The sequence below is a fragment of the Pan paniscus genome, chromosome 3 (genome assembly GCF_029289425.2).
Source record: "Pan paniscus chromosome 3, NHGRI_mPanPan1-v2.0_pri, whole genome shotgun sequence".
NCBI classification, from domain to species: domain Eukaryota; kingdom Metazoa; phylum Chordata; class Mammalia; order Primates; family Hominidae; genus Pan; species Pan paniscus.
In genome coordinates, this window is record NC_073252.2 from 187,395,794 (window position 1) to 187,414,509 (window position 18,716).

At 38.4% G+C, this 18,716-nt stretch overlaps 1 long non-coding RNA gene and 1 pseudogene across 2 annotated transcripts in view; both read right to left on the reverse strand.

Annotated features, from left to right (window-relative positions):
* Positions 1–18,716, reverse strand: part of LOC117980140 (uncharacterized) — a 278,642-nt gene that overhangs the window by 27,709 nt on the left and 232,217 nt on the right. The window lies entirely within an intron of this gene.
* Positions 6,900–7,075, reverse strand: LOC117980152 (U1 spliceosomal RNA; annotated as a pseudogene).

An 18,716-nucleotide genomic window follows, 5' to 3' on the forward strand; every position in this document is an offset into this window, starting at 1 on the left:
AAGGCTGCTGCATACGATGTTTGTACAGTTTTCAACTTTGAGGGGTCTCGTTTGCTGAGACCCTGACATCATCTGCAGCTCCAGAGCGGAGAGACACGATGTGCACACACACAGATGGGGGTCTAAGGAGGAGGACTTGGTCAACTCAGCTATAACAGCCAGGACTCAAAGTGGATCATTCAAAGCAGTAAATCAAATGTTAGAAATAGAAGCGTATGTAATAACAAAATAACAAATACTAAATAACATGCCACGGATACTCTCATTGACCGAATTCTAGTAGTGAGAGGCCTGGAAGGGAGCAGAAAGAGAAAACACCTAGTTTTAACACAGCGGAAAATAGAGAAGTAATCACTCCTGGGTAAATGAAGAGATCATAAAAATACTGCATAAAGCTGTCATTTAAAAAATTACCACTGAGCAAGTCCCCAAACGAAGCTACCAGAAAAAAGTTTTTCTCAAGCAAATAAATCAGATCACATAGAAAACAACTTTTAAAATTTATGAACACATAAGATGCTATCATATATGCATGAAACACCAAGCATAACTGTTATATCAACAAATATAAATGTAAATATGATATACACATATATAATTAACCATTACTGAAGGACTTAAAAAAGAATTTGATCAGATTTCCAGAGGAGAGGAGCTTGGGATACTCTTTTCCCTGCAGTGAAACAACCATTTAACTGGTAAAAATTATAAAACACATTTAAAGTCTCTGGAAATTGACCTAAGGGCAGATGCAAATTAATAGGCATTTATTCAAGAAAATCTCCTAAATGTTGATAAAACAGTGGAAGTCTGTGTCCTCTGAGCCAGAGCTAGTTCCTATTCCCTCCTCCAGCTCCATGTCACAGGAGATCTTCTCCACATCACATGACCACACGTCACATGACCAGGAACATGGGAACTCCTTTTCAGCCCCAGTCCCAGTCAAAGACGTATGATTACACCCCACGTGATCTCATCCCCAGACACCACCCCTCTAAGTAAAGGAAATTAGGATGCCATCTCACATCAAGGGGACAGATGAGATGTTTCAACAATGTTGATGTTTGGACAACTAGGAAGATATATGAAAAAATAAAGTTAGATTCATTTCCCACATCACATACCAAAATAAATTCCAAATATGACAAAAACTTTAATGTGAATAAAAATAAAACTATACAAAAACATAAAATAACATTAAAGAGTTTCTTTAAAACCTGGAAGTGAGGATGACCTTTTTATTTCTGAAAATCCAGAATCCATAAAGTATTAACATTTTATCACATACAAATTAAAAATTTCTACTTGGCAAAAAATAAGGTATTTGGATCTAAAGACATATAACAAATTGGAGGGCAGACATTTGTAATCATATCACAGATAACGAGCGAATCTCTCTGCATAGGAAGTTTTAGAAATGAAGAAGGAAAAGATAAACAACAGAAAAGGATTCAAAGATAAATAGTTCTCAGAAAAATTCAAATAATTTTTTGATAGATGTCAACCTCACTTATAAAACGAGAAAAGCATTTAAATTACCATGAAATAACATTTTTCACCTTTAGATTGGCAAGAACTAAAATTTTTATAATATATATCATCAGTAAGGCTGTGGACTGTAAGCTTTTACTACCTCTATCGAGGGCAATTAGTATCTATCAAAGTTGCAAATACCTGTAATATTTGACATAGCATTCCCACTTTGGGGTTTATACAACATACTTGAACACGTGTAAAATAATGTATGCATAAGTGTACTCATCAAAGCTATTAACTATTAACAAAAGATTCAAAATAATTTTATTCTTCAATCTTGGACTAGTTAAGTAAATTATTGTCTAAGTTCAATGGAATGCTATGTCTTCATTTTAAAAATACATAAAGTCTACATATTGACTTATATGAAATATTAGAGAAAAAATAAGTTTTAAAACAGTGTGTTTAATAAACTGTACTTGCTGTAAAAGAGAAAACATAAAGGTATACATTTATTTTTGCTTGCATATGCCAACAGAAACCCTAGAAGAATGCAAAAGAAACTAATGACATCAGTAGCCTCATGATGTGGCCATGGGGACTGAAACGGAGGCAATTACGAGATTAGGAGGAAGACTTTTCAATGTATACTTTTACATTTTTTAGATATTCAGCCATGTGCATTGATTTCCTACTTCAAAAAACACCCAAATTTTAAAATAAAAGAGATAAAATTCAAGATAATATAGATCAAATAATCCATTCACCCTGGCCCAGTCACCACTCCTTCCTCTACAGAAATACGCACCTACAGAGAATTTTTGAAATCCTCTAGAGAAATACACACTTACAGAGAAGTTTTGCAAAAATAAAAATAAAAAAGCAAGAGGCATAGCAGTGTTTATTACTAGCTGAGATACTTTTGCCCCCCTAACCCCCACAGGCTGAACCACTTGGAGAAATTGTCCAGCCTTGCATAGACACAGAAATGGGCTCCTCTCTTGAAAGCAATTCTGAACCTCAGTGTTAAACCGGGCCCAGAACACAAACACGGGGAAGCAGGGAGAGAGGAGGAATAACAATGCCTCCAAAGACTGGGGTTAACCTAGGCCTTTCCAAGCTGGAGAAGTAGATGAGCACCAGGCTGCCACAGCTAGTAGGGGGCAGGCACTGGCCCCTGAAATTCTCATTCTGTTTCTCCCAAGAAATGTCTGAAGGGAGGTCAATGTCTGCTCAATGATCTTGCCCTTGCGCTCAGAATAAGAAGCTTCTGATTTTTACCCCTTCGAGGCCCCACCTGTAAACAATGTAAACCAATCAGGTATCACAAAACCTGAACGCTACGCCTTATTTTGGGGAAATGAACTTTATTGCTCTTGATCTACACTCAGCTCTTGTAGACAAGTGGGAGCGTGGGGGACACAAAAGGGTAGAGAAAGAGCCCTGTGCTTACCAGGGAGGCTACTGTGGTGTTTTGGAGGCTAAGTTCAGGAGTTTATCCAGCACAGAAGGCAGGGGTTTAATGCCTCTTATCAATAAATATTTACACATATAACCTACATGCATTGAATCTATAATGTGCATACATTTCTTGTACCTGAAAATATCTAATATTAAACCAAGGAGAAATACAATTATAGATAATCTAATACACATAGTTATAGCATACATTTTAGATGAAGCATTTTTGCATGCTAGGGTGGACAATACACACAGTTACAGCATACATCGTAGATGAAGCATTTTTGTATGCTAGGGTAAACACAAAACCTGTTTGCTATGAAGGCCCTGGCGGTCTGTACATCTAGCCAATCATTTGCATGCTATTAAATAACACGTTTGCAGTAAAACTAGAAGGCAATAAAGCTGTATCCATGTGTTCTCTAACCTATTTGATCAATGTTGCCATAAGAGCTTCAGAGATTGAATATTTGTGTGGCTCTCAATTTTGCTCACAATTTACATAAATTAGAAGTTTAAATGTAGGATAATGGTAATAATTTATGTCATCTAACAAACAACTCTCTAAAGTCTTTGGAATATAAGGTCTCTGGATAGCCAAAACTTCTAATTAATTGAGAATTACAACTTTAATCAACAATAATATTTTTGAATAATTTAAATATTTTGGGTGAAAATCTTTTCAAACAATTTTCAAAGCCTAAAAGCTTTGAATTTGGTTGATAATTTCTAAGTCAACACTATGAACACTGGGTTACATATAATAGATATAACCTATGTCATACAAACATGTACACAATAGATATGACGAGGTCTGTTAAACTATGTGGGGTTATTTGCATTGGTCTATTTTTCCACTTACTTTGTGAGTTTTTCTCTCCCTTTCCTTGCTGTCAGTGTCCTCATGTAGCAGCTTTTCTCCTTATTTCTAATTTTCTCATTTTACATCTACTACAGGCTTTGAAATTGCATACTGAAGCTTCTTTAAGTAGTATGTAACCTAAGATTAGGCCTTGAAATAAGGGCGAAAGAGATCACTTTCAAGCCACATGTGTGAGATTTGAATGCAGGCCCTTGAGATGATACTTTGGCTGTATACAGGTTTGTTGCTTCCTGCTTTAGGCTACATCTAAAGAAGAGTTTTCTCTGATAAGAGTTTGGGTTAGATTCAACATAAACTTAGAAGAAATGGCTACCCTATTTTATTTATGCTTTGCTTTTTTTACAAAAAAGAAATTTTATTAAAATGTATATAAAATCATGTGATAAAATATTTTTTAAAAAAAGAAAAGAAAAAAGTGAAGTCTTTGAAATGTAAGGCAAAAGGCAAGAGCAGACAGAGCCAGGTATAAGACTCATCACACAACGCAAGCCAACAACCCTCCATCTTTGCCAGAGATGAGGAACAAAGTTGGTTTTATGCTTTGTAGTCCATCCAAAAAGCTAACAAAACTCATATTGTTACTTAGTGTAGATAAAACAATCGCTTCAGTAAAGTCCAAGTTTTTCAGACAGTGAGTCCAGAAAACAATTACTTCTTACTTCCTCCTCAAGAAATCACTGTGAAATGCAAAAATAACGTTCTCGGCAATGACGTTATAAGAAACCCAAAGATGAGTTTTAATAGCATAATTCAATGAAAAATAATTCTAAGGGAAAAGAAAAGATTACAGCTCACCAGAAACACAAAATTGCGTATTCCAAAGCACAACCACTGATGGTCTGTGGCTGCTCCTGGTAGCTCAATGGCACTATCTGTGACAGTGTTGGATGCACACAGGTGGTCATCTCCCAGTACAGTGTGAGTCATTCAGCACCTCAAGTCACTGAAGAGTGCCTGACAGACCCTAGGCCCTCCTAGCCCCACATCTCAGTCTTGGTTCCTCAATACATCAGTTAAGTCTTGATTTAAGCAAATGAAAACCCAGCAGGGAGCTCTACTATTATTCCAAATATGATGACTCACTATAGGCTTTAGAACAAAGGAAATAGAGACAAATTAATCAAAAGAAGCAAAATATCTAGTAAAGACATTACTGTCAGTGGTTGGTGGTTAATGAGTGAGTGACCTGGATAAGGACTACTTATTGCTAAAGGCATCCTCCAATACACAGAGTGGGGAAAGTGAAAGAAAATTAAACACACAAAAACAGCACTACTCTTTTTTGCCTGTGACAGCAAGCCAAAATGTCAACACCAGCTCCTTAACTTTGCTTTCCATGTAAGCAAGCAGCATTAGCATTTCTCTAGAGGAAAGGACAAAAAAATAGTTCATAACAAGGTAACATTTGGAATTAAAAACATAAACTGGTGTGGTTCAACAAAGCCAGATTTTTCAGTGCAAACAATGTATCAACTGTCAGTTGAGTGAAAAGATAACCCAGTCTCCAATGCCTAGGGGCCTGGAATTATACACTGCAAGGTATTGTGCATCAATTTCCTATGTGTCAGAGAAAGGAACAGTTTAGCCTTGACACCAAGAGGTCTGCACACACAAATACCTAAAAGTAACCTAAAAGTCTATTCATGTCCTTAGCCCACTTTTTGATGGGATTATTTGTTTGTTTCTTGCTAATTTGTTTGAGTCCATTGTAGATTCCGGATATCAGTCCTTTGTCAGATGTATAGATTGTGAAGATTTTCTCCCACTCTGTGTGTTGTCTGTTTACTCTGCTGACTGTTCCTTTTGCTGTGCAAAAAGCTCTTTAGTTTGATTAGGTCCCAGCTATTTATTTTTGTTCTTATTGTGTTTGCTTATGGGTTCTTGTTCATGAAATCCTTGCCTAAGCCAATGTCTAGAAGAGTTTTTCCAATGTTGTCTTTTAGAATTTTTATAGTTTATTGTCTTGGATTTAAGTCCTTCATCCATCTTGAGTACCACTTGTTTCCCAATAACCTATGGAAATACAAATATTAAAAAATACAAAAATACAAAATAAAAGTCACTTAGCACTCAATTGCAGTATGTCTAAACCTCTTGGAAAGATGGATGCCTTTCAACTATTAAAATTATTTTTTAACTATATATCTGAAAAGTATTATTAATAAAGATTCTTGAACGTAGCAGTTATAGTTCCAGAGAAAGAGTGTCAGGTGTACAGCTCTTAGAATGTAAGCTATTAAGATGCAGAGATTGTATCTGTGCAAATCACTTTGTTCAACACCAAAAGCATGTCAGCGAGAAGTGAAATATTTACAAATATTTTTTGATGACAATGACAAGGAATCAGGACCCTTGATTAGAAGAGATGGATATCCAAGTCAAACCAGCTATCTTAGAAAAGAAATTGGGAGCTCCTCTTACCAAATGTTGAGAAGAGCAGAAGCAGAGCTGGGCCTCAAGCTAGTGCCAACATCTGAAAAGGGGCTGTTGGGAAGAGCAGAAGCAGAACTGGGCCTCAAGCTAGTGCCAGCATCTGAGCATCTGAAAAAGGGCCAGGACACCCTGTCTCTAAGTCTTTCATTCCCACTTTCTTGGTATCTTGGCTTTATCTCCAAACCAAAATCCTTTTCTTCCCTAGAGGAGGAAATAGAACTCCAGTAGCTCTCTGCTAGCATCAAGCTAAGCTGAGGTGTAAAAACTCTCTTCTACTTAGTTCTGTGCATGGACAGAATCATCTGCCTACTCACAAACCAATCCTGTATTGGGAGTGTGGCATTCTGATCTCCCAGGTTGGGTCATGTGCCTACCCTTAGGGTGGGAGGCAGGGATTTATGAGTTGGGTGAGGAAAGAGAAGTAGTTCCTGCAGAGGAAAGGAACGTGCACTGAACTACAGAAATGGGGAGAAGCAATGAATATTAAAAGAAGTAGACTGATGTTAGGAGAAAATGGCAAAACTAGGGTAGATTCCCATATATCTCAGCAGGAGTACTAGAGAGCCCCATGTGTTAATACACAAGAATACATTTTATAGAAGATGTTATTATTATTTGTATGAAACTGGATACTCAGTTGAATTCATACATGAATGCATAATGCCATCGCTCACTACCAAAAATTTTGCAGTAGAGCTTCCCACATTTGGGGCAATTCCAGGGACCAGCATATCCCTATAATGGATCCAGAGTGGAATGGATAAGCCTTGCCCTGGGAAAACTGCCTTTAAGATCATGGTATCTGCCCTGCCAGGTAAGTATGAAACTGGATATTTCTAAGGCACAGTGGAACAAACCTCATTTTTAGCCACAAGTTATGGGTATCTTGAAAAGCCCTTATTGCAAAACACATAGAAATAGCAGGTAAAATACAGTCAACATGGACTTAAATGCCTAGTTGTGCTTCCAGGAGGATAAGGAAACCCCCGGGGGAAGATGGCAAAGCAGAAAACCTGAATGGCCAGTGAATGCAAAACGATGGCTGCTCCGGAAACATTTCCCAACCTCAAGAATCTAGAGACTTGAATCTGAAGGCTGAGCAGGGTGGCAGAAGACAAGGCTTTAGGTCACTGCCAGGTAGAGACCTCTGCATACATTCAGAACTCATTAATCAGGAATTAAAAGCTTCTAACAAAAGTAAAGAGATAAAAAAGGAGCTTGTTCATCTCATGTTCATTGCAGCATTATTCATAATAGCCAAGAGGTAAAAGCAACCTAAATATCTGTCAAGAGATGAATGGATTTTAAAAAGTGGTATATATACAATAAATTATTATTCAGCCTTAAAAAAGAAGGAAATCCTGTCATATGTCATAACATAGATAAACCTTGGGGATACTATACTAAGTGAAATAAACCAGCCACAAAAATACAAACACAGTGCTGCATGATCCTTCTTATATGAGGTTTTTAAAGTAGTCAAACTCTTAGAAACAGAGACGTAAAATGACAGATGCCAGGGACTAGCGGAGGGGGAAAAGAGGACTTGTTCAATGGGTATAGAGTTTTATAGGTGAATCCCACACTCTAATCCTACTCAAGCTGGTATAGAGGATGGAAACAAAGATAAGACTATAGATTTATGAACAATAAAAAGTGTAAACCAAGCATTCTATACCTAGCCAAACTGTCATTCACATATGGAGACAAAAAGAGAAAAAGAGTTTCAAACATGCAGGAATGTAGGACAATCATTTGTACAACCTTACTGAAAAATTGTTCTCCGAATTAAAATAAATGTGGCCGGGCACAGTGGCTCACGCCTGTAATCCCAGCACTTTTGGAGGCCAAGGTGGATGGATCGCTTGAGGCCAAGAGTTCAAGGCCATCCTGGGTAACATGGTAAAACCCCGTCTCTAGTAAAAACTCAAAAATTAGTTGGGCCATGGTGGCGGGCTCCTGTAATCCCAGCTGAGGCAGGAGAATCACTTGAACCTGGGAGGCAGAGGTTGCAGGGAGCACAGCACTGCACTCCAGCCTGAGTGACAGAGGGAAACTATGCCTCCGAGAAAAACCAAGCAGACAGACAAATACATTTTACACTGGCAAAGATCAAATTATTTGTGATTATGGTGTTCATCATTTACTGAGCATATAATCCCTAGCAGTAGTTTCACTAGATACTTTATAAATGCCATTTCTGTCTATCCTTCAACAAGCCTCTAAATTAGATGTTCTATCCACTTTATGGATATGAGAAATCTAAAAGAACTGACTAACCCACTCTTAGATTTCTCATCTATGAAGTTGACAAAATAGCTCATTTAGAGGCTTTGTAATTTCTAAAATATCATATAGCTAGGATTGCAAATTGATCCTGGTACTTTTTGATTTTTTGAGTTAAAGTTCATGCTGAAGCGTGTTGGGTTGACAGGCATTCTGAGATTCAGCACAGGGCATAAGCAAAATGGCATCTGTTCCTACTGGGGTAAAGGAGTCAGACCACCAAAATAATCGGTTCTTTAAACCTCCTTTCTGATGACTCACATCCTCAAAACTTTATGAACTCTTAACATGATGTCGTGTACACTGGAAAAATGCAATGTATATTTTTAATAAAAATGGAGTGGGTTTTAGGAGATCTAGAGCAGTGACAGCTGACATCCAAACTGTTCTATTTCACGCGCGGAGGTTTCCATCTTCCACCACCACGACCTCCACCTTCCTGCTCTTCACTCCTCCTTACTTTACTGATCTAGTTACTGTTTTTCTCTCTTCCAATTCAGACTCAAAGTGACAGGACGGGACAGAATGAGACAGAAATCACAGGGTTTGTAAGGCCTGGAGAATGGGGTCCACACAAACCTTTGGACCACTTTTTCTCAGGGGTAGACTTGATGCTCAGATGCTGATGTTCTGTGCTGGACCTGTTTGGGTTCCTCCTCATTCACTCTTGCTCCTGAGCATCACCTGCTCTGACTTGTAAACGTTCTTCTAACATCCCCTAACACAAAGGAGTTAACTGAAGCTCTGAGAGGCCTGGAGGTCAGTCATGGACCTTCACATTATTTGACTTTAAACAAATCTTGAAAGATTCATCCCCCTCAACATGGCACTTGTGTGCATGTAGAGGCATTCATCTCACACCACTACAAAAGAAGTAGCAGTGTTTGCCAGAAATCATGGGATTCCTCTCTTTTCCCTGGGCTCCGGGTCTGAATTGCCAGGCCGGCTTTGTCAGGAGTGATATGTGTAAGAGTCATGGCTGGGTGGGGCTGGATTGTGCTATGTGTGGCACATAAGGGATGAAAGTGAGAGATATTTCCTAATTACAAATGTATGCTCTTTATTCTTCAAAGTTTGGATTCACACCTCTCAATTCCATTTTTCTGCACAAAATCTCACTGTATCATTAATGGATTTGTCCAGTGCATTGATAATATCATAATCTATCCACTGTAACCTGATTAAGCATGCACTTGTCATTTTTAAAAATGAGAAAACTGGCATACATGCTTCAGCAAAGAATTTGCCACACCGGCATTGTGTATGCAGCTGGTTTAATTACAGACATAATGTATTCAGCATAGTATGTACGAAGCTGCATCACACCTGAACATCTCATTTGATATATTTCCTGAGACCTATTTGCTACTGTTCTTTCCTTTGTGACTGTCCTTACAGAATTAATATTGTGATAACTATTATATAATTAATTATACTTTAGGACCTCATTGAAACTGCAATCGTATTCCATTGCATTTGGAAATGAGTGTCGCTCACAGCTCCTTTTGAAGATAATGAGGCATCACCGAAGGAGCCATGATCTACATTTCCTTGAACATCCAGAAAGCAGAAACTACGATACTGTGACTGGCCCTGGCTGTGTTTTGATGAGATTGTCTTGGTCATCACTTTCTCAGTTTCTTAGCACCAAGTTCTTGGGTGACCAGTTGCACAGAACACCACTTGCATTACTGAATACAAACTGACTTGGGGTCTATAGGGTGACGGTGGTTGAGGGTTGACAGCAGTGCTGTAGGAACAAGACTTGAATCACAGAGGGAGTCTACATGGAGCAATGTGGTGATATATTTCCAAGCACACAATTTCTACAACAGGTCAGCTGCAATTCCCACACAGCTAACCCAGCCCTAAAGTGAATATTGAGTAAAAGCAATCATATCTTTATTCCAAACCATCTGAATTTGCTGATTTTTATAAATATGTTATTTTATTCTATCAAATAAATTCTACTCCTGGATTCCTTAAAACAACTCCTGCATTACTTTGTAGGTAAAACTATCAAAAAATTTGCATAATTACTTCATTTGAAGTTATTAAACTGCTAAGGCAGCAAAATTCATTAAGCTACTTTTTACTAAACTCTAATCATTAAGTGAAACAATATTTTTCCCTCAAAAAAGGTAATAGTTTCCTGGAAATATTCTTCATGGCTTTATTTCCTCTGCTAATTGATCTGGGTCATTTAATTCAATAATTTTTATAAAGGTAAAATTATAGGAATTTAATTGACTTTTGCTTAGCTTCCAATTATGTCTAATTTGTTTCTATTCAGTCTCATTAGATCCAGTTATGGTTGGACTAATAGTAATTACTCCCAATAGCTAATGTACTTTAAAATAAGGACTCTGTCTTCTGTTATTTTCAAGTAATTTTTCATCAGGGTTAGGCAGGGCTTCTTAATCATATTAATACAAATGGTTTCCTATGTGCATGAGTAAGTTTGCATTTAGTACGTAGGCAATCCCATGTAATGTAGCAAAGCTAGCAAGTCCCTAGACATGGCGCAGCCACTGTAGAGGTGGCCTCCCACTAGCATCGTTAATATCAATTGTAATAGGTAGGCAATCACTTAGTTTCACATTTCATTACCCAAGTTATACAAAAGTGTAAAAAAATACAGTTTTAATAAAAGGGAGTAAAGGATAATATGAGTAATATTCACAATCTCTAGTTGGAAGAGGTAGTGTTTTCTCAGAAATGATGCATTCCTGGAGCAAGGTCATTTTGTGTTTGGTTTGTTAAATATCTATTTCCATTTTGACAAACCATTGGAAAAGCCCAGCTTCACAAGGACTCTCCATGAAAGCGATCGCACAAAAGAACACCCATAACACAAAATCAAAACAAGGGTGGTCCGGGCTTCACATTAAAGACTCATTACCAAGTTTTCTTAGAAGATATAAAGAACACAAAGTTACTTTTATGTGATGGAAAACAGAGAGAAAGAGTAAATGGAACAATAAGCGTTAGGAAACAGCAGTGAAAAACAAGCTGTGGAAAAAAATGAATGGAATTATGTTTTGTTTGCTATTGATTTCCTATCCTGATATCAGAAAATATGGGAAAGAACAAACCACATTTTTTGAGACAAACAGAACATAAAATAAATGAGCGTTAAAGATTATTTTGCAGTGCTAACAAAAATATCTGTAACTTGTTTCTTCCCTTCAAAAATACGATTTTGTACAATTACATTTATATGAATTATAGAAATAAAATTGTAAAGATGGAGAACAGACTATGGGGTTGCCAAGGGGAAGGGGTGGAGGAAAATATGTCAGAGTGTCCACAAAGATTGCAAGTTGGAGCCTGGCGGTGAGGCTACAGTTCTGTATCTTGACTGTCGAGGTTGTAGTTACAGAGATCTACACGAGATAAAAATGCACAGAACACATGCACACACATACACACACACATACATACAAAAACAAATGTGTACAAAATGGTTGTGATCTGAGCAAGCTTTCTGAATTGTACCTATGTCTGTTTCCAGGTTTTGATATGCTCTATGGCTATGCGAGATGTCACCGCTGGGAGAATTAGTGAAGAGTACCTAAGACATCCCTGTATCTTTTGCAACTTCCTGTGAATCTATAATTATTTCAAAAGAAACTTGAAAGTCAAGTATAGCAAGGACTAAATCCATCACTTCAAAGAGGAAAAAACTGAAGATGAATGAAATTGTTGAAGAATATCAAATACTCAACAGTCCGTATGAGAGCTGTATTCTGTCCACTCGAAGCTCAGCTGTCGTTTAGCCTTTTCCTGACGTGCCCTGGAGGACTTGAGCTCCCCTTGGATTGCCAAAGCCTATAATGTTTATTTGTTACTAACTTTGTACTGGACCCAAAAAAAATGAAAAGTGATCGAATAATCATTTATAATAACAACTAGTACTTTTACTTATAAAGAGACAATAGTGGTAATGAATTTAAATATTTGGGGTAAAGAATAGGATCTTGGTAAGACAATATTGGCAAAATATAAAACAGAAAAAATAAGGAATCAGAAACATAAGTAGTTCAGTATTGTGAAAAAATTCTGGATCTGAGAAGCAAAAGAACAGAAATTGTATTGCGTTTCTGCTCCAAACCTGCTGAATCACCTTAGGTGTGTTGTGTTTCTGCTCCAAACCTGCTGAATCACCTTAGGCAATGCATGCCCTTTCCCTGAATCTGTTTTCTTTTCTACAAAATAAAGTGAGCTAGATCATCTCCAAATATTCACATTTTTCGACTCTACATGGACTTCAGTTGAATTCCTAATTTCAGTTTGGATAATACATGTGTGCTGCACCACAAGCGGTGTGTCTAAACCCTCATGTTGGTCCTAAAAAATAATTAAATCTAGCATTTGGCAGCTGGAAGCCATTGCAATCTTTCAAATATTCCTGAAGCTTATTTTATCAGTGTATCAAGATAAAATGCTAATAACGTGGTAGATATAAAGTCTGTTAGCAACTATCAGTGCTGTGTTATCTCAGAAGACTTTGTAAGGATAATGATAAGAACTGGATCAAGTAAAACAGCCTGAATTGACCCCCAAGATCCACTAAAGTGATTAAGTATTCCATTCATGAAAATTCACTACAGTCAAACTATCTAAACTTGCTGTTCCTGAGCTGACGTTATTCCAGTTCTACATGGCAGTATTAATTGCACCTCCATTTGGCTAAGCATCATGAATAACAGCAGTCTTAACAATGTATCGCCACTTCCTTATATACCTGTTTACACTTGTGATCATAATAATGTCAACTTTAATACTCTCACCAAAAAAATGTTGAAAAAAATACCCCTTTTACAATGTAAAGCTAAAAATCTAGGCTTGCATAAATGATCAAAAGCTAAAAGGTAGCACCAGTAATCTCTGTTAGTGCTGCAAAAAGACATCAAGTTCAATATCAACTTAATAAAAAAGACAGTTATTAACCAGCAACTGAACTTTAAAGTTATCATGTTGCTTGTAACTGAAATACGAGCCTATTCACAAACACAGACGATATTCACATGAACATCCCTGCTAAACTCTACCTGACCTCACCATGAGAGTAAACCGGGAGGAGGGGTAGAGATGATAGCTCTCCATATATAATGCTTGAATCTCCAGGAGGCAACAGAACAGGATCATTGCCCCACCATGGCTCCTTCCCATCTGTTTTGATCATCCAGGAGACCTATAGTGAAACAAAATGAAAGCACTAACAGTTTCCTGGCTGTATTTTTCTTAGTAGCATACAGAGAAACACCTAGTCACACTGCCACTGACTGCACTCCTAACCCTGGATTTTGCATTCTCACACTGTGGGTTACAAGAGGCAAACAGCAATGTAGATCCATCACTATCATCGCATATAATTTTGCATTCTCACGCCATGGGTTACAAGAGGCAAACAGCAATGTAGATCCATCGCTGTCACCAGATATAATGCAAATAAGACACTTGCTGTGGATGGCTGATCATAACAATAACATGATCTGGGGGCATCAGAAGTCCTGCTTGACTCTCATTTTCTAACATTTTTGCAGGCTGCTGGCTGACCTCCACCCCACTTCAGGAACAACAGGATAGACTACAGCTGGGCTGATCCATAAACTCACCAGTAGCCCAGGAGATGGCCTGACATGAAAAGTTCTGCACAAGCAGGAGCAAAGTGAGCCAATAGCTCCACTTGCATTCTGTTGGTATCCTGCATGTTATTTTCACAGAGCAATACAAGTTTCTGCTGTACTGCACACACATATTACTCACTTTCTTTGCTGCCATGATGCTTAAGTATTTCAACTGCATTTTTAAGTAATATATCTTTCAAAACTTAGCTTAAAAATTGCATGATCTCCAGTTGTAGCTTCAGCAGTCTGTTGAAAAGTTTGTCTAAGACAGTAGGCTTTAAACATTGAAATAACTCGTTGGTCCACTAGCTGGACGATTAAAGTTGTATTTGTTAGTAAAAAGCGGCTTTTTAACATTTTCATGGAGGTATCCAAATGAATAAAGGTGACCTGGACACTTATCCAACAGTGATGGTGCTTTAAAAGTTAAATTATGTGAGTTTATGACTGGAGGACAAGTAGTTTACACAACTACACACCTTGATATCTGTCTAAACTAAATTCATACAGACGCACAGGTACACAGTGACAAATAACCAGCACACTTTCACAGAGAGAGCATGATTGCTCACTGATCATCATGCTTGTCCATTAAATACTTACTAATTTTTGTACTAAAAACCAGCATCAAAATTTGTACTGAATGAAATTACATGTAGTTAATACACTGTGGAAAGTGAAATTTGCACTGTGTCCATGAAGGAATTACATATGTTATCTAACCAAAGCACAGTAACAAAAATTCCTGCATATCAGAACCGTGAAAAGCCAGGACTGCTTATATACTGCTGTAAGATTTTTATATTACTTGGGAGATGATATAATAGTACTTAAGAATGAACTGTGATAAGTTAACAATATATACGGTAAACGCTTGAGCAATAACTTTGAACAAAAATACATAGTGCACCTATTGAGCCAATAGTTGCAATAAAATGTAATACTGATATGGTTTGGCTGTGTCCCCAACCAAATCTCATCTTGAATTGTAGTTCCCATAATCCCCACATATGCTGGGAGGGACCTGGCAGAAGGTAATGATACTTATTGAGCATCTACTATAGCAGGTGCAGCCAGTGTGGCTCTTGAACAAGACAGACAAAATTATCATACCTCTACCAGGGTCATATTTGATCTTCATTTATCTACCATTTATAACATTTTATTTGTCTTTTATTGGAAACCCTTCAAATCCTTTCTGAAGTAGATATAGTTGAAATAAAGATATAAGTTGAGACTGAGATCATATACTGCGTTATTTCTCTTGCAAATTCATATTAATTATAGTGAATATCTTTTGTTTTTCTTTTTGTTTGGAGGGAAGGAGTAGTTCCTGTCTTGCTACTTTTCTTTCTAACCGTGCCATGATTTAAGTTCCTTCATTCATCGTGTTGGCTCTCTTGAAGATAAATCCAGACACCTGCCTTACACTGGAAGCAGCAAGGGCTTTTCCTCGCCGGCTCCCGTGCAGCTGTCAGGCAGGCGTGTGACCAGCCCATGGCTGTCAGTCGCTCTCCCTCCAGGCTTGGACTCTTGATCCGTGATGAGAGAACAGCAGAGGCACATGATACTTATCGCAGCACCAGTGCGCTGAGCGAACCCTTCCTGCCCAGAGACGAAGGCAGGGTCCTTCCTTCCCCAGTCCCTTTGATTTCTATTTCCAAGCCTAGTTTCTCAGCTTCCAGTTTATTCTTTGAGCCTTGCTGTCATTGCTACCACCAATATTTTTCAGGAAATTCCCCTTTCTTTTCATGTTATTTTCAGATGGTTGCAACTAAAGAGCACTAAGCGACACTCTCCAAACTCAACTGGGCCCTGCTATTCCCAGTGTTGCCAATGAGAAAGAATACATGGAGCCCCACAGAAGGAGGGGTCAGAGTCCTTAGCTAAGGGAGGAGACCACTCCTCATATTGTCTTATGCGCAATTTCCGCCTCCAAAGAAATAAGAAGTAAAAACTAAAAGGCAGAAATGAAATCCACAGGCAGACAGCCCAGTGCCACACACTGGGCCTGGTAGTTAAAGATCGACCCCTGACCTAATCGGTCAGGTTAACTATAGATTACAGACATTGTATGGAAAAGCACTGTGAAAATCCCTGTCCTGTTCTTCTCCGTTCTAACTACCAGTGCATGCAGCCCCCAGTCGTGAACCCTCAGCTTGCTCAGTCCATCACGATCCTCTCACGCGGACCCCCTTAGAGTTGTGAGCCCTTAAAAGGGACAGGAATTGCTCATTCGGGGAGGCCGGTTGTTGGAGACGTGAGTCTTGCTGAAGCTCCCAGACGAATAAAGCCCTTCCTTCTACAACTCGGTGTCTGAGGGGTTTTGTCTGCAGCTTGTCCTGCCACAAGCCAGCACTGGACACTCAAAGTCTCTTGTGCAATAAGCACTCAATAAATATTGGTGAAAGGAAAAGGGTGGAAAGGAGGAGGGAAGAGAAGAAAGGACAAAGAAAGAGAGGAAAAGAAGGAAAGGAGGGTGGGAGGGAGGAAGAAAGAGAGGGAGGGAGCAAGAAGGGAGGGAGGGAGGGAAAAATGTAGGGTGGGTGGGCAGGAGGAAGGGAGAGAGAAAAAGATAAAGGGAGGGAAAGGAGGGAAAGGGGAGGGGGAGGGAAAAACACAAGGGCGTGGGAATAAATCCCAAGTGACCATTTCTGGCAAACAATGCTGAGTTAAAAAAATCACGGGAGAACACCCCTTTGTTTAGGTACCTGCTATCTCTTAAAAGAACACAGAAATTATAGTTTATATATTTCACATGAATATTGAGGAAAATAAGGATCTGAAGGATATGCAGAGAAATACATGAAAATACAAAATTAGGTGTCTAAATTCAGAAAAGCTGGTAAATATTAATGAAGTAAAATAGCAGGCAAAGACATGTGGGAGGGGAGTGTGACTTAGAATGTAGACCTGAATAAGAAAATTAAAAGTTATTTTAAAGTTAGTTGAAGGACTAAGGGTGGAAATCCATAGGATTCCTGCTTTTTTTCTGTCTATGCTACTTTGGCAAGTATAGTGCATAAAAGACATAAGGAAGATTGAGAAAATCATGGATGATCTTTCTACTTAAATGAAATTGTATCCAAAAACAAAAAACAAAAACAAGAGTGAGAGACAGAACTTTTTCTATGGGTTTCCCACTGTGGAAATCTCCCTACAGACACCTCATGTGTTCTTTGATTATTTGGCTGGTTGGATTATTTTCTCTCTCTTCTGGCTGTTTGCTAACTGAGGTTTTCATTACAGAGGCCGTCTATCACCCGGGTACCAATTCCTGATTAATGGAAAGATACCATCTCTCGACATGGTACCCTCCAGGTTTGATTGACGCTGCTTTGAGCTTTGAGCACGCATCGGTTATGTGACCCCGAGCCTCTTGTTTGCTCATCTGTTTTCATTTTGTGGTATAGAAACTTTACATGTCCAGCCACTACTAAGCAGAAACACAAAGAAGCAATTATCTGTTCAATTGATGTTTCCCAGATGCAAGTTATTTAATGCTTTTATTAACCCTTAGAGTGGCATGTTATTCAGTCTCCACACCAGGTGAATATTCGGTAGGAAACGCAGCTCCTATACACACACTATTGTCATTTAAAATTAAAGGGAAAAATTAAAATGTCTCTCCAGCCAAACAAGCCCTTTTTCAGCATTTTTACATATTATGAAATAAATCTAAGGCAACTTTTAGGTTGTTTACAGAGAATAAAAAGTTATCTTTAAATCTAGGGCTTAAAATGAATAATTAGAGGTAAATCTAGTTGGCTTAATCAAAATAACTGCTATAGGAATTACATATAATTAGCATCCAAATAAAATCCTTAGCCTACTCTATACAGGAAAGTAATATAAATATTAGATAGGAAAATATCAATTTTCTCTCTCATGTCTTCTTAAGATCACATTTAAACCCTTGATCTTTCTTGTGATTTCAAGCACAAGCCAAAATACAAGCCAAAACACAAGCAAATCATGAGGATAAGGCTGAATTTTAAATCTTGATTCCAAAAGCCACTCTCCTATTCTGGTTGGAAAAATAACAAAGCTATGTTCTGTCTTTTATCACTGCACATTTAGGCCACAATCATTCAAGTGTTTTGCCAACAATGAGCACAGCACAAGGTACCAGGAGGCAATGGGTAGACAACCTTTTGACAGCTTATTCCAGCACAGACTGATGCAAAACAAAATGCTGCCAGAGCCAAGTCCCCTTTCGGCTTCTTCCTGGCTTTGTACAATCTTATTCCTCACTTAATTTCTCCATCCTGTTCCCTTCTCTCTGCCCCTGGTAGCCCCTGTGACTCACATAAGCCTTTCTCAGGCCAGCAGGCACGTGGGAGCCTCACCCGGCCTGGGGCCAGCAGATGAACCAGGAGTGTGACCCAGGTCCCAGCAGTAACCAGAGGTGACAGGGCAAGGGCTACAGCTTAAGCACTTTGAAGATGAGACTTCTGACCACATGGAGAGAAAACAAGCACCAACCTATACCCTTTGCACAGGGTACAGTAGAGCCACCAAATCGCAGTCAGGAGCCAGGACCT